The 14,878-nt window shown below is 36.5% G+C and overlaps 1 protein-coding gene across 1 annotated transcript in view; it reads right to left on the reverse strand.

Moving 5' to 3' along the window:
• Positions 1-12,359, reverse strand: part of LOC134654033 (protein gustavus) — an 83,149-nt gene extending 70,790 nt beyond the window's left edge. Inside the window, exon 1 of the mRNA XM_063509425.1 lies at positions 12,083-12,359. The gene's annotated coding sequence lies outside the window, so the exon portion shown is untranslated. The remainder of the gene's footprint in view (positions 1-12,082) is intronic.
• Between the last annotated feature and the right edge of the window lie 2,519 nt (positions 12,360-14,878).

Below are 14,878 nucleotides of genomic sequence, written 5' to 3' on the forward strand. Positions count from 1 at the left end.
TGTGACAAGTATGTAGGTACACTAGGTACGTAGGTACACATAGGGGCGCATACACAAATAAACATAGATTATCCCGTTGATCTCCAGGTAGACCTGAGAACGCTTACTTAACAATATACATAATAGATTTTATTCAGTTTTATTACCAGTAATACGAATGACGTAATGTAGAAGTGTATGTAGATATATGTAGCAAAACTATAGGTAGGTAAAGTTACATGGGCGTTTCCATAACAGTTTCAGAGTTGGTATCGTAATTAATCGAAGAGTTCTCGTTATGGGTCGGGAGTTGTTTCAGTTTAAGTCAGTTAACTTCCGTGGCACGTACGCACGGCATTGCCCATAAACCATTCCGATATCCAACGTCACGGGCTCACGGGGTCGAACTGTTAGCCTGCGTGCAGTTCATAGAGCTCCCGAGGATGTTTCGCGCAAGTTTTTCAATTTACGAAGATCACGTCACACGTGTAGCAGCAACATAGTCTTGATAGTTCTTACATTTTATTTTTGGTTAGAATACCCGTAAAATGCGCTCTACGCCCTGATCGACATTAGGTATAACCAGAAATTGCTCAGTCTTCAATATCGATATTCACAAAGCTAGAAAGCTAGTGCGATTTAGGAATTCTACATAATTTTGCAACTTGTCGCAACTCTCGTGGGAAAAACCAATAATTTGGAATGTCATTGTAACTAATGTTTGTAAATACATAATCGAATTAACACTGTGGTATGCATTTAATTGGATAAATCGCACTAATTGTAATTTATTCATCGTTACTTCTTTTACTAAACCGCCAAGGCAGTAAATGGTAGTTAGCCCTAATTAAAGTTATCGCGGGAACGCCCAGAGTAAGCCAAGGCTGAGATGCTAAACTGATCGTGTAACACGGCTACCGCTGAAATAATACCAGTAGAGGAAAATAATATTTTGTTATCAATTATGACCCTGATGAGTTAATCATTTCCCATCACGATATTACAAGACTCTAGCTAGATTTATTAAGATTATCATGAATCTTATTGACATACTATTCTGTAATGATTCTAAGTCGATGCCAGTAGAATTTACTTCGGTGTAAATTTTATATTAAACTGCCTGCCTTATTTTACAGCAATGAAGTTAAACACATAAATGATTAAATCACATTACCCTACTTTAGACACACCATAAAGTAAACGCAAGGTAAAATTCACGAGTGAATGGCTTAGCAGTAATTATGAATGCTCGTAGAGTAGAGGAGGGACTCGGCTTTCTGACCGAACGAAGACCTTCAAAATGTCACCTTCGCAGTTATACATATTTACCTAGACACGACGCATTCAATGAAACCGCAAAGCGTGTGATCTTCCAATTTAAGCAATTTACATAACATTGTTCAAAGAAAATAAGCTTTCCGCTTTGGTGCGTTGATCTGGTAAGTTTCTGAAACGCTGGGCTATTGCAAAGGGTTTTAATCTTCTCGGAAACAATTTGTAACAAAGTTATAACCCCTTTTTGAATAAAATGAAAGGTAAGGTTTGTGTTCAAGTTCCCATTCGACAATTTGAAACTTCACGTGGATGGCTTCATAACCTCGAGTGCTATTTAGCCTTCGAGTCTACTTACGATTTGAGTGTCGCGAGGTAACATTGCGAAAGTTGACAACAGTCGTACGTGAGTGGATTGTAGAGGAATCCCATTCTTGTTGTCTGGCGGTACTTTGCATTTCAGTTTCCTTTCTTATTTGAAACGCTGGCATCGCTAAATGACTCCGTAGGGAATTCAAGTATTTACGCTGAGGATGGTATTCACAGTTATTATAGCACCTAATGTGGGTTTAAAGCCCCTCTGGGTCTTTGTTTGCAGTTTATGATTTATTTCATTATATGTTAAAGTTTCAAGAATGAGATGGAAGTTTAAAGTGGTTCTTTACATTTTATGACCTCATTAGATTTCAGTGTCTAGAGATGCAAGTAGATTTAGAATAAATTGTGGTTTTTAACTTGACCACAAGTAATAAGGCGAGACAGTCTGACATACCTGTTTCGCTTCCTTTTGCTAAGTAACCCTTATAATAATAAAAAACCGGCCAAGTGCAAGTCGGACTCGCGCTCGGAGGGTTCCGCACCATCAACAAAAAATAGAGCAAAACAAGCAAAAAAACGGTCACCCATCCAAGTACTGACCCCGCCCGACGTTGCTTAACTTCAGTCAAAAATCACGTTTGTTGTATGGGAGCCCCACTTAAATCTTTATTTTATTCTGTTTTTAGTATTTGTTGTTATAGCGGCAACAGAAATACATCATCTGTGAAAATTTCAACTGTCTAGCTATCACGGTTCGTGAGATACAGCCTGGTGACAGACGGACGGACGGCCGGACAGCGGAGTCTTAGTAATAGGGTCCCGTTTTTACCCTTTGGGTACGGAACCCTAAAAATCGAAAAAAGTCAAACGAAGGGGCATAACTATGGTTAGTAAAAATAATATACAATATTATACAACCGTGTAAAAATATTTTTTCCACGATGTCTATATCCAGGGAGGGAAATGGGGACTACGCTTGTATTGGGAAGCGGTCATCCACTATCCTCTTAACATGATATGTAAATTTAAACGAAGTGCAGGGTAGAATATTACTATGCAAATAAATACATAAAGTCAAACTAACGTTTGTTTTGTTTATGATTGATAATTATAGTAGAGTCGAATGACGAGAGCTAAATCCAAATAACTAAATAGTCGTATAAAGAGATAACGGAGCTGAACTGTAACTGACTATGTGAATTGCCTTAACCGAACCACTTGAAACGTGACCTTCTATTACGCAGCGGTTTTACGGGTCTAGAGGTTAAGTCGTATTATGGTAGAGCTCAGTCAAGATGCTTTAAGAATTCAGTAGTTGGTGACATCATAAGAAACAATCGGGCGGCGATAATTACAGAGCGTCATTTAGGCTCAGGCGTTAGTTAATGGGTTCGGTGGTAACAATGAGATATAACGACCCACTCGAGGACCTACACAAATAGCGAATTATGTCCATGTAAGTCTAACGAATGGGCGCGACGACCGCAAGGTTGCGGTAGGTGGCGTATCCTTCTTAAATGCAGTGAGTTAAGTTGGTACTACAAAATTATCTGATACTCGTACCTATATTACAATAGGCGACCACGACAAGTGGTCTTATATTCATTATTCAATTCATTCACTAATGCCCACTTGCACCATCCCACTAACCCGGGGCACAGAATAAATAATAGTACTAAGTACAGAAGACTCACTCTCTAACAAAACGCGTCTGTTACGATCAGCACACATATGGCCGCTAGGTGGCGACAGCGCCACGCGCGGCTTATGACTTTCCCCAAAATTGGGGCCGAACGGATGTACTTTTAGCTACCTGTAGCAAAGCGACGAAATCGCGGAGTGAGACACGCCTGCCCGGGGTTAAGCGGTTAAACCGTTAACCAAGTGTCAAACTATACTGGTAACCATGGTAACTCCAGGTTTAATGGTGCAAGTGGGCCTAAGACACTTTGCTTTGTTACTTGATATGCTAATAACCAATGATCGGAATAGGTAGTGCCATTTGGGGTCAATGACCTCAAACATTGTACTTAACATGGACAAGACTCGGGATTCCAAGACTCTTATTTTTTTACGAAAATATTTATTGGCATGTCTTTAATAGGCTACATGACTAATTTTCATTTATGGTATCAATCGATCGGGTTTGTTTTTAGGATCAAATGTCTATATGGGACATGGGACCTATTGCATTAAAGCAACACAAAAGTCAGAAATTATAGTCAAAGTCCGAGAGTCGCACTTCACTCGCGAAACGCCCCTCGCAAAAGGATAAGTGAACGTGACGTCAAGGTCATTGAGATCCCATCTTGAAGTATGGACAAAACAAGAAAATTGCGTTTTTGTCCGTGAAATATTGCGTTTATGTATTTGCTATACAATATTTTTTTGGATAAAATGTAAGGAATCGAATGGTACCCTTACTTTTATCGTTTTTGGAAGTTAAAAAAAACTTAAATTTTGAAACTCTTAGGTCCTGTATTTTTGTAACATTTCCGTATTTTAATATCCACATTATTATGATAAATGCTCATTTGCTATCTATTTTACTAGATTTTGTTATAAAATTCAACATGTGTCATCATCCCTATTGAAGTAGGTAATATGAAAACCCGGGGTGAAAAGGTATATCCATACTAAGCTTCCGCACCGAAGTCCCGTGAAATGGCACTACCAATTCCGATCACTGCTAATAACAAAGACCTATGTGACTGCTGAAGAGGGTGAAGCGTGTTTGAGACCAGTCATGCAAGACGACCGAATGTAGGATTGATTTTTTAACCCTGGCTGGCAGACAGACGATCGAAGGTGATAAGGATAAGGAATTTGTTTTGGTTGGGATTGCTTGCTAGGATTTGTATTATAAGGATGGTTTAAAAACATACATACTAATGATATTCTTCCCGTTGTATAACAAAAGTTGAATAGTTAAGATAATTGGGAATTTAAAATGGTGCCTAGCTTCATAATCAAATTAAACGTAAACAACTTGTGTTAAGTACAACAAGTACTAATACTTAATTAGAATAATAATATGCGCAACGATGCGGACATTACATTCACTACTCGCAAAACCCGAAATAGAAAGTGTTCCTTGAGCCGTCTGTCTCGCATGAACCTCTATTGTGCAGGAAATTAACAAAGCTCGAGACAAAAGTCCTTACTGTCTAACAAGTATCAGGCTTGGGTCGGGTTATTATGAGTAACTCAATTAATCATCGTCAAAACGGCGTTTGATAGACCCCGATGTCTGTTGCGGAATCTTGCAGAACACTAGTCTTCCGCCTCGTGGCATTGTAGTTACATCGATTTACGTTTTCTAACGCTGTTCAATGCTAAATACGTTCTGCGGATTATCTTTATCCTTATTGATAATTACTTCTACATATTTTGGTTTTCTACAAATATTTGTAATGCCCGTGGTGGCTAAAAGAGCGTTAGGTTCTCTCCCGGACATTAGCAACAAGAAATTACGTCTAAAAATTTGCGATGTTGGCAGTTTGAGGGAATAAGCAGGTCGTCGAGGCGAGGACAACGCGCCACATTCTTAAGCTGTGGCACGACGACCTTAGGTTCTCATCGCCAAGAAAACACAAAATTACGGGCAAAAATGTACTTCATATCGGCATAGATAGTACATTTTTGTGTGCTTTGTCTAAGTACTTGTTTAAATTTAAATGATTTTTTCATCGAGTGATATGTGATTAGACGTTAAACACCTTGTTCAAAGCGTGCCGCTTTTATAATAAATTATTTTACAATTAACTCTAATAAGACTACGAAGTACAAAGTGGTCTAATGACAAATTGTCTTTCAAGAACCTCTTCTTGCTAACTATTGTTGTTTCAGTTTTAGTGGACTTACTGACGAGAACTAGTGTATTTCGATGATTTGTGTATTTAGAGACTCACTAATAATCTGTTTTAAAATGCGTGGTGTTAATATGTAATCCTACTAAATATGTCTGCGAAGGCAAAAGTAATTGCTATTCTAGAGTCGTGCTGATTGACGTATTCCTAAGATTGGTTGTTTAATTAGGCGCTTAATTAATAAAGAACACAGAACGAATATGAAGATGTTGTTAAATTAGAAACGTTAATTATTAAAGCAATTAAAATTGCTATAAAACATTAATTCTACAGCAAGTACAACAACTAAAGTGAAATTTCTGATTTTATATTAGGTACCTATGTTTCCCTGCATTTTTATGTTTGGTTAGATTTACTGGCAATAATTTAGTAAAAAATATGTGCCATATGTATATTGTATAGTGAGAAAATAAATCGTTTCTGAAAAAATGTCGACTTTGGTCTTGTACATAATAAAGTTTTAATACATTTTATTGCAGGTATATTATTCAAAAAAATTAAACTACCTATTTCATAACACAAACGTACAATACGTCTTAAGTTATGTTTGTTAACAATACGCGACGCATATACGTATACCTCATATGAATGTAATAAACACTTAGAATTACAAAATACGGCATCTTAGCAGCAATGTGTTTATAGCATTACCAGCGATTCTTCTATGAAAGTTATGGCACCCACCATAAAACCTGTGACGAGTGCCAAACGCGAGAGAGGTATAAAGATTAATGACCGCCACTTCATAAGACAGGATAGTTACCCCGCTCGGCCATATCCGCACTCTATAAATACTATCTCAGATATTTTTGTTTATTTCAGAGCGAGAGGCTATTTTAGTGATAGGTTGAGCGACCATATAGACTTCAAGGCCTAGAACGCACGGGGTCCAGCTGAGTTTGTGAACCGGCGACGGTGACGGGTGAATGCCACCGGCCGCAAGTTTTTTGCCATCGACATTCGCTAACGTGATGATCGGCACTATCGGCAGGTATGACTTATCGAAACCGGATGAACGATATTCGACAAATTTTAACAATATTAAGTAGAAGAAAGACAACACAATAATATCAGTTTGAAAGGTGCCATAGTAATAAAGTTTCTTCACAGTGAAAACACAAAGTGTTTCACGTCGGTCCTATGTCCTATACTTTCAGGCCATAGAAACATCCGAGTTATCTCAGTAAAAAGGAAATAAAGAAATTCTCGGTAAAAGATAACAAGTTACACCTGCGGGGAGCCGGAATAACTAGCTATAACTAGGTAAGAGTAAACCTTTGTTCTTTCGTCCGAGGCCCGAGTCGTCGAAAATTATCTTTTTACTTTTTTGCTGACGCTCACGGAGCGGAGCGGTGGGGTTCAGGTAGGCTGCTTGGTATAATAATAAGAATAAGCGTTCCTTCGCGAGTACTCGTGCAACTTGAGTCGAGGATGCATCCTCAAGATATACCTACACGATGTTGTGCAAACTATAGCTGGTCAACCAAATCTTGACAGTAAAAAAAGGCGCGAAATTCAAATTTTCTATGGGACAATATCCCTTCGCGCCTACATTTTTCAAATTTGCCGCCTTTTTCTACTGTCAAGATCTGGTTGACCAAGTATACATTAGAAGTTTTTATAAATGACTAGCGACCCGCCCCGGCTTCGCACGGGTTAACAAATTATACAAAACGTTCCTCTTGAATCACTCTATCTATTAAAAAAAACCGCATCATAATCCGTTCGTAGTTTTAAAGATCCAAGCATATATAGGGACAGACAGCGGGAAGCGACTTTGTTTTATACTATGTAGTGATTCCGCAAACTATATTCGTAAAGGTGATTAAAACATTAGAACACGTTATAATACTTATAATGTGTTCAAACTGTTTACAATAAGGCCGTGTCTATTTGTTTGTTCGTTCATAACGCATTTTTTGCTTAAGACCTGGAAAAATTGTTAGAAGTTGGTCAGCGTAGTCAGATTCCACGAGTTATACGAATACGTTTCTAGTACGGCCCAACAAATTTAAAAATAAATTACCACCCGGCAGAAAATATTTCAGCTTCACTTGCACGTAGCATTTCGCTTTTGCTGGTACAGGCACAAAAATATATTCATATATAGAAGTACAAAAAAAAGTCTTCAACTGCCGTTCTTCCCTCCTCCCTCCACTTTTGTGCAGAATAGCTTTTCTTTTATCATAAGAACGGTTAAAGTTATAAAATTGTTAATGAACAATAGGTATAATAATATTCCTTTAAAAAAATGTTCTTTCATTCAGTGTTCCCGTGTAGGTAAGATATTATATATATGTATGCTATGCTTGGTAAACATTTTGAAAGGTAGGCAGCTAGTAAGGTATTAAAGAATTACTAACCGTTTGCCCGGACCCGAATCATTGTTCAAGTTTAAACATAAGCCATTATATTCAAATCAATTCATTTATTAATTAGACAATACACATTGTATGTAGGTAACTTCCTAAGTATGTGACATTTAGGGCCACTTGCACCATTCCACTAACCCGGGGTTAGGCGGCTAAACCCCTAACCCAGTGTCAAATTGTACTGTTAACCATGGTAATTATAGGTTTAACCGGTTAACCCCGGGTTAGTAAATGGTGCAAGTGGCCCTTAGTCAGACAGACAATACCCATGTGATCCCACCGATGTTTTCTTACCGATTTTGGTACGTTTCCTTTACAGATAAACTTTCCCTTACGTACATGTGTATGTATATTATGTATAGTATAAGAATGGAGAGGAATGGATATATTTTTGGAGCGCACTCCCCTTTGTGTGGGGTATTGTTGGAGAGGTCTTTACAAATGCGGTAATGCGTCTCTGTTACATTTTCCTCGGGAAACTTTGGAAGTTAGGGAGGGACGTTTTAAATTTAATATTATGTCTGAGGAAACCAAAATGTTACATCTCAATTAGTGTTTTTTTTTTCTATTCGAATTATGTATCTTTTGTTCTAAAACTAATTTGAATACGTACTAAATTAGGGACGCTACGCACGAAGAATTTCGAACATTGCCGCCGCTCGTAGTGGTATTGACCTCCGGAATCACGGGTGGGACAGCAATATAACTACGCGCGTGTGAAAGAGATAGGAATAGGAGGGTTAATGTACGAAATTCTCCGGACTCAGCATCCTTACTTTAACACAAGTCCGTGAGGAATTAAAATGATAGTAACATGAGACCGGTAAGGTGAAAGTAAGGGATAGTTTTATGTTGAGTTGATGTTCTACATTTTAAGTATCTATTTTTACAACATTAGAGGTGTACTATCGCTGTAATAATAATAAACTTCGTTGCTTGTCGGGTTGTGCTTTATAACAAAGTTTAAATATGTAAGTGATAGCGTGCGATACTAATGTCATACATGCTATTTTCTGCCAGCAATTTAATTTACGCTAATTTATATTGATTATTACTGATAAGAATGAACTGTGCTCAAATTCGTCAACAATCAAAATCAAGTTTACAAAAGGCCCTATAGGTAGGAACTGTAGGTATAGGTGTTATACCAATGTCAATGAAAACACTTTGCAAAAAGGGCAAGGCACTTAGTTGCTAATAATACAATACCTTGAAACAATCATGAAACACTGTCAGTTCAGTCATTCTTCCATTTTTTACCTGAAACAAGAATTTATTTAAATGTATTGTACCTACATTGTTCTTGTTATTTATGACAGATCATTGCCATTTATACACTGTATTTAACCAAGCAATTTCCATTCAACCTAAAGGTACAGTATATAGGTACATTAGGTACTTATATATATCATGATTGCTAAAAAGCTTCATTTTTTTAGGGGCGAGAGAAACATTATGAGGATTCCTTACCAGTGTTTCTCTCACCGCTGTGTTTCTCATATCCCAACTGACTTATTTAAAATGTTACTTTCTGAAACCCTGTCGCAATACAGTTTCTTAAAGACATGCTGTTTTTATTATATAGGTATTCTCTGAGATATTTTCTCACCCCCATGGTGAGGATTGAATAATAAAAGGTAATAGATTGTCTGAAATATCATAATTTTAACTAAATTTGATTGGCATGACAAAGGCAGTCTCAGACACTCGTTTTGATTGTGTACTTATTTTTGACAGTTCTATTCTTTCTTCACTAGGTATATCATTACTGTCAATTTTATTAAACCTGAATTACCACTAAAAATCCTTAAAGTTACTGTTGTCAAATACAGGGACAGAAAAAACACTTGGTACGTTCTAGGTATTCTGTTTATAGGTGAATATAATTCATTTTAGTTCAGGGTGGCCAGTTACTGGCGAATTACCCTATAACCCTCTATTGAGCATAATCTAATGTATTTATTCATAAAGTGGCCATTCATTTTTGCGGACGGGTGTATCTTCTTGCACAGTAAGCAGCAGAAGTGATTGTGCAGGCAGAGTATCCAATATGATCTGCACAGTGCACACTCTTATTCTCAGTAAAGCTGTGTATAGGTCATTTTGAACATTTGGGCACTCCTCATCCTTCTGCAGAATGTACAGTGAGAGTAAGCATGTGCCTGGCAGTGGGGAATGGCACTGGTGATGATAGTAATAATTTGCCAAGAAAAAAGTAACAAGGTATCTATATAATTGAGTGACATGACATTACTGTCTCCTTAGGTAATAAATGCCACCACAAAACATTGAAATTCAGATGATGAGGTAATTTCGTCAGAATCAAGTGAACATGTGGACAAATAATCAATTTCACTACACAATGGTGCATGTAAGACACCTATCAATGTTGGGGCGTACATAGAACTCAAATTCTACCGGCTTGCCATATCTTCAGACAGTTGAGCATTTTTTCTTAGGCCATTGGGGAAAATAAGGAAAGCAAAGATAGCTCCGTCTAGTATTCAAAGACAAAATGTTTGATGCACCATCACAGCTAACTATATAATACCTTTATCAATAGCTTGGAAGATTCCGAAGGTCATTGTTAGAATGTCGAAATGAAATTATTAGTATAAAAAGTACATTGTTTGTCAGAACCATGATTACATCTATTCTTACTCTTAGCTGCAATTGGTATTATCTCTACAGGGTCATAGTGAATGAAGAATGATCAATCCAAGCCGATTCCACGGTATCCACACTGCCAGTAACAAAATTCATTCAGTGGTACTTAAGTTTTTTTTTAATAATATCGTCGGGTGACAAGCAAAAGTCACTAAACTAACAACATTGAAATTATTGGACAATAAACCGTGCTACAAGTGTAATAAAGTGCATTGTTACTTTACTTTAATTTTTTGATAGTACTTAGTGACTTTTGCTTGTCACCCGACAATATATATATTAAATTATGATAGAATAATAATCATAACTTTATTCATACATTATAAATTACCTAATTGCAGATCTACAATTGAATAAAGGAATAAGTTTGAACTAATCAGAAACCGTGTTTCCCTTTTGCTATTAACTATTGAACCATATTAAATTAAATAAGATATGTGTCAAGAACCCTTAGATAATGTATGTAGATTATGATGAATTATTAAAATTTTTCTTCAATAACATATTTGTTTGAAAACTGTGTTATTATAGGTAAATGCTCTACATAGTAGTTTTTTTTTTAAGTTTATATAAAATGCATATATATGTTAGTCTGTCATATATTTGTAATATGGGCCTTGTTGTCTGATTTAAAATGTTAAATAAATAAATAAATAAATAATAGTGGGTATCTTGCATAAGTTCAAATGTATTTAGGTTGGCATCCATTAGCTGCAAATTTATTTAAATTATTCTTTAGGTGAATTAGCATATCAATTTACAGACATCTGTGTCACCCTGATAAGAATTATGTCATGTTAGTAAGGACTTTAAGTAATGAGGTTCATACATATAGTATACAAACATCATATAAATGTACAGTCTGCTGCATAGATAATTGACCCTCCCTCATATAAGATTGTATGCAGGCGAGAGAGTTTTTGCAGCTGACAGTACATAAATTACAAAATATTATCTTCTGCCTTATTAGTAACCATCGATCGATATTGATAGATTCGTCACTTGATTACGAAAGGTTAAATCATTAGTATCATTACCAACAGGACAATGACTTTGTTTATTATGTTTGGTTTGACACATCTATTTGAGTACGAAATATTGACACAGGAAAATGTGAGTTTATCAAGGTAAATAACAACATAAGCTAAGAGGAAAATTGTATGATAAATACATAAATAATTGTGATGTGAGTACTTATACAGCTGTGTATTGACTCTCAACAAAGCTTCACATAGTACCTAATATAAGTAATATAGCCATTCTAACCTCAATTTAATTCCTTAGTAATCAAACTACTAACTGTAGAATTTAAATTAATATGTTATCTTGATTCAAAAGGATTGAGCTTAATTACTTTGACAAAAATTAAAAAATATGAAATTCAAATAATAAAATTGTCAGCACCGCTAGAGATTATCGACCCATGTGGCTAGTAAAAACGAATGTTTACCCCACATGCGCCTTGAAATTAATTTAAACCCAAACCAGAATAAACGAAGCATATAACTATGTATTTACAAGGAGGAAATACCACTTGTACACGGATCGATTTCCAGTTTTTCGCTGTAACCGAAGCGTCAGTAGGAACAATGAAAACTTTTTTACCTTCGTTTTCGTGACTCCACGGTGCCGCTTTAGTTTCCCAGCCTAGAGTACAGTTATTCACAGCACTTATCATCACAATACTATCTTATGTTTTATTACTATTTCTACCATTAAAATAATAGTTGCTTTAGTTTTAACAACAAAAAATACACAAGCAGGTTATTGCAAGCAAGGGTTCGGACATGACACAAAACAAACCAATCCAATCCAATAGAAAAAGAGAAGGAATAAAAACGCGACGCGCACGCGTTTAGCCAACCACGAACCTCTAAAAGTGCTCAGTCGGTAAAACAGACAACATTAACAGACGGGTAGGGATGTCCATTGAATGCTTTTGTTTCTTTTAAATCGATATCGTTTTAATTTTACAAAAAAAGCTAAAATGTATAAATTCGCATGCAAAGGTAAATCCTTTTTAGTGGTAAGCAAATAAAATACGTCAAAATGTTTAAAAATTCGCCTAATAATCACGTCTCATAAAGAATAGGTAAGTATCTTTTGTTTATATTTACATCCATGACATCACTATTAGGTAAAGCAGATTTGTTGCTCTCAGCGCCATCTTTTGATTTGAATGAGACAGTGTCGTTGTTCTTGACGTTTGTGAATGTATAGAAGTTAAAGTGAATAATCATAGATGTCACTACACGAGAACTGATATTTAGCGCCATCTATTCGAAATATACTGTACCTTGCAACCTACAACAAACGTATTGAGATAGTTCGGAACGTATGAACTGTTGTGATTTTCGGTAATGATAACAGATGGCGTAAAACTGAAATTGTTGAACATCAAAATTGCGAACTACATAATACTAACAAAGACATACAAATATACTAACAAAGACATAGATACTACGTCTAAATTCTCAAGATATATAACTCCGCCTAAATTATCATTGATACAAGATCAGTTTGCAGTACATCATAGGAACAGGTCATAATATGTAGGTATATTTCGTTTTTTGGTGGTTATGCACGTTACTACTAATTCTTTCAACGTCCTGGAAATATTAAAGGGATTTAATTTCATGCCAAGTTAACAGACAAGTTGTAAATTTTTAAGGTTGAACAAAAAAGTCACCGTATAGTATATCTCAGACTATATACGGATAAACCACTTCCGTAACATCTGTATCTTATAGAAGGGATAACTTTAGTACTTAAATTGATTAAAACCGTTGAATTCTATACGAGTAGGTACTTTTTTGCTTGGAATTTATTATTTATTAGTTACTAGCGACCCGGCCCGGCTTCGCAAGGGTTAACAAATTATAGATAAACCTTCCTCTTGAATCACTCTATCTATTAAAAAAAACCGCATCAAAATCCGTTGCGCAGTTTTAAAGATCTAAGCATACATACAGACAGACAAACAGACAAACAGCGGTAAGCGACTTTCTTTTATAGGTACTATGTAGTGATAAGATAGTGATTTGCTCGGTAATTTTATAATCAACCTTTTAACCGCCGTAGACTGATATATGTATAAGACATATAAAATCGGGCTCATTTCGCAACCTTATACCGCCGGCGACACGAGCAGTCGAGCACGCTCGATGAAAAATTCCTTGAAAGGTTAAAGAGACCAGTAAGTTACTACCGTAAAAAAAATCAAATGTTTACAAATATATCTTGTTTTACGCGACGCTAACCGTCATTGCGCCACTACAAAAGTCTTAGTCTTAGTCAAAAGTTTAACTTTTCATGCTAAACATTTTTTCCTTAGACTTATACGGAGTTACATATGTCTTTGCTAAGCATAAACCTAAAGAAAAGTATGCAGACGTCGGACGATCAGACTGCGCACACTCGTTCTCTCTGTAACGACGGTAGCACGCCTTTCCTTCTTAAATTACCTTCATTTTGCCGGCCATGTCAAAGGGAACCCAAAGGGCCGAAGTGGCCTTATTAGGTCCACTTGCCTTTGTCAGGTCGCTGGGCGTGTCTTTCAGATAGGAATTGGGTCGACACATCAAAGCTCACCTTATGTACTGTAAATGCCAATTTTGTTAGAACCGGAAAGGAATTTTATTTATGTATATGCTTTAAAGAATAGGTACCTACTTGAGCTGAAAGCGCTTCGCTGCATCTTGAGAATGTATTCGTTTTTACATTTTGAATTATACTTTGTGTGTGAGGTATAGATGCTAATTAAACTTGTTGTGTAAAACCGATTGTGTAATGCATGAATTTTCTAATATGGTATCGCTTAGTGTGAGGCCTGAGTGGACGCTCGAGTTGGGCGCGCATGTTAAACAAATGCAAGCGTATAGGAGCGGCCTTAGTGCACGCTGCTCAAATTACTTGTGAGCCCGACGCCACGCTGCACGCCCCGCCGAACGCTCCGCTCCGAGCGTCCACTCAGGCCTTACACTAAGGCTTAACTTAAAAATGATTGCTACTATGCTGTATTTGCTAAATGTTCGATCAAAATCAGAAACTTTGGTTTGAGACGTTATAGGGTCATTGCGCTAGTTTCCGTCCATGCTCTAGTTTTCGCGTCCACTTGGCATATTAGCCATTAGCAAATAATATTTTTGATATTTAATTTGCTACTTGCGAAACGTAATTTTTATGTAGATAGATATAGGTGTTGTTTCGATATTAAGGATTGCAATAAGTCCAAATTTGTGCAGCAATGTAGGTTTTTATATTGAAATTTCGTCAAGTGGACAAAAACTAGAGCTGCACGAAAACTAACGCACCTACCCTATATGGGATGATAAAATAATGCATCGCAACAGAAGCCATTCTAATTTCTAACGTATCATATGAGCACACAATCATTAATAG

This window comes from Cydia amplana, chromosome 14, assembly GCF_948474715.1.
Source record: "Cydia amplana chromosome 14, ilCydAmpl1.1, whole genome shotgun sequence".
Classification (NCBI taxonomy): domain Eukaryota; kingdom Metazoa; phylum Arthropoda; class Insecta; order Lepidoptera; family Tortricidae; genus Cydia; species Cydia amplana.